This window comes from Dipodomys ordii, unplaced genomic scaffold (assembly GCF_000151885.1).
Source record: "Dipodomys ordii isolate 6190 unplaced genomic scaffold, Dord_2.0 Scaffold98, whole genome shotgun sequence".
Classification (NCBI taxonomy): domain Eukaryota; kingdom Metazoa; phylum Chordata; class Mammalia; order Rodentia; family Heteromyidae; genus Dipodomys; species Dipodomys ordii.
Window position 1 is genome coordinate 4,910,364 of NW_012267314.1, and position 3,023 is coordinate 4,913,386.

A 3,023-nucleotide genomic window follows, 5' to 3' on the forward strand; every position below is an offset into this window, starting at 1 on the left:
ATCTTGGAGGAGCCATGCCTAAGACACTGAACATTATCACCTGGAGGATGTGTCTTTTGGGCCAAGAGGAAGATCAGAACAAGAATCCTTACACAAGAAGAGAGGGAAAGAGAGTATTCAGATGGTATTAAATCTGGACTTGAGAATGGCTCACGTGGTACAGGGCTGGCCGAGCAAACATGAGGCACCCAGTTCAATTCCTACTACTGACAAACAAAACAATTTCATTAACACTCGAAGGAAATCCTTAGCCAGCACAATAAGGGAAGAGAAGGAAATGAAAGGGATCCACATAGGGAAAGAAGAAATTGAACTATCCCTATTTGCAGATGACATGGTCTTGTACCAAAAAGAAAGAAATCTCCACTCTCAAGCTCCTAGATCTAATAAACCACTTTGGCAAAGGAGCAGGATACAAAATGAACCCACAAAAACCAGTTGCCTTTCTGTACACCAACAATACACAAGCAGAAAAGGAAATCAGGAAAACAACTCCAATCACAATAACCTCCAAAAGAATAATCTATCTAGGAATTACCCTAACCAAAGTTGTAAAGGACCTATTTAGTGAAAATTATAAAAATCTAAAGAAAGAAATCAAAGAGGACACCAGAAAATGGAAAGACCTTCCCTGCACATGGATAGATAGAAGCAATATTCTGAAAATGGCCATACTGCCATTCAAAGCAGGTCCCATCAAAATCCCAATGACATCCTTTACTGAAATAGAGAAAACAACCCAAAATTTCATATGGAACAACAAAGGACTAGACTAGCCAAAGCAATTCTAGGAAAAAGAAGCAATGCAGGATGTATAACACCACCAGACTGAAAGCTCTACTATAGAGCCATGATAACAAAAACAGCTAGGTAGTGGCACAAAATAGACTCAAAGACCAATAGTATAGAATTGAAGACCCAGAAATAAAATCACATATATACAATCAGTTGATATTTGACAAAGGACCCAGAGACATACAGTAGAAAAAAGCATAGCTTCTTTAACTATTGGTGCTGGGAAAACTAGGCAATCACATGCAGAAAACTAAAAGTGGGCCCTAACCTGTCACCACGCACTAACATCAACTTAAAATGGATTAAAGACTTCAACATCAAACCTGAAACTCTGAAAGTACTGCAAGACAGACTAGGAGAGGCACTAGAACTTAGAGGTACAGGCAGGAACTTCCTGAACAGAGTCCCAGGGTCACAACAAATTGCAGACAGACTCAACAATAGGACTACCTTAAAATTAAAAGTTTCTGCACAGCTGAACACAGAGCTACCAAACTAGAAAGACAGCCAACCAATTAGGAAAAGATATTTACCAGCAATATATCAGACAAAGACCTAATACCCAGTATATACAAGGAGCTCAAGAAACTAACCCCTCCCAACAAACCAATCACTAAATGGGCAAGGGAGCCAAAGAGAGACTTCTCAGGAGAAGAGGTAAAAATGGCAAAGAAACACATGAGGACATGTTCATCATCCCTGGCTCTAAAGGAAATGCAAAGAAAAACAACCCTGAGATACCACCTTACCCCAGTCAGAATGGCCCTCTTCCTAAATTCAGCCAATGACAAATGCTGTTGCGGATGCAGAGAAAGAGGAACCCTACTGCACTGCTGCTGGGAATGTACACTAATACAACCACTCGAGAAAGCAGCCTGGAGAGTCCTCAGAAAACTAAACATAGACCTTCCCTACCATCCAGCCATACCACTCCTAGGCATCTCCCCTGAGCAACAGGAACCAGGATATGACAAGGACATATGCCCCTCCATGTTCACTGTTAGCCAGAATATGGAAACAAACCAGGTGCCCCACCACAGATGAATGGATCCAAAAATGGTGGTACCTATGTACAATGGAATATGACACAGTCATTAGAAAGAACAAAATAATGGCATTTGCAGGGAAATGGATGGGACTAAAATAAATCATGTTGAGCAAGATAATGCAAGATCAGAGACACAAACCGCACAGGTTCTCCCTGATCTGCCATTGTTACTTTCACAATGCAATGAGATATGACATAGTAAACAGGAGGCAAGAAACAAAGGTCCATGTCTTAAGTTGTCAATTCATTTCTAGATGGCTCGATGTTCTGGACCCCATATATGGTGTATACCCGTGCACATCTGAGGGAATCTAGGAGGAAGGCACAGATTTGGAGGAAAATGGGTGAAAAATACAGCAGAGAGGTCCATCAGCTGCACTGGACACTGAGGAAAGAGAACTAAGCAACTCATGGGCAGTGAGGGAAGGAGGGAGGGAGAAAGAACGAGGGAACAGCTGACACTGTGCAAAAGGAAAGAAAGGAACAATCACCCCATCTGGAAGAAATAGTTCTGTTGTTAACATTTGTACAGTTCATAAGCTTTGTAGATCAAAATAAGGGCAAATTGCATTGTGAATAGTAAAATGTGTTTGTGACTTTAGCTAAGCTTCACTCTGTCACAAAACTGTGAAATTTATGTAATTAGTTAATAAAGAAAAAACTCAAAGGAAAGGTTTTTGAAAACTAAATAGTGTTAAATAAGAATGTTAGAGCAAGAAGAATCAAAGACAGGCATGGTCATTGGAGAAGATGTTTATTGATACAGAGAGATAAGAAATATTCCAGGCAGGTGCTGGTGGCTCACACCTATAATCCTATCTAAGCAGGAGGCTGAGATTTGAGAATCTTCCTTCAAAGCCAGCCCTGGGAGGATCCATCTTGACACTCTGATCTCCTATGAAATCACAGAAAAAGTGGCAGTGGCATTGTGGCTCTACTGACAAAGTTCTAGATTGAGCACAAAGAGGCTCCAGGACAGTAGCCAAGCCCTGAGTTGAACCCTCAGGACTGGCACAAGAAAAGGAGGAAAGAAAGAAGGAAGGGAGAGAGGGAGGGAGAGGGAGGAAGGGAAGAAGGAACAGAGAGAGGGAGGCAGAGAATGAAACAAAAAGAGAAAGAAAAAGAGAGGAAGAGAGAAGTGAAACAGAAAAAGGTAGAAAGAGGAAAAGGAAAGAGAAAA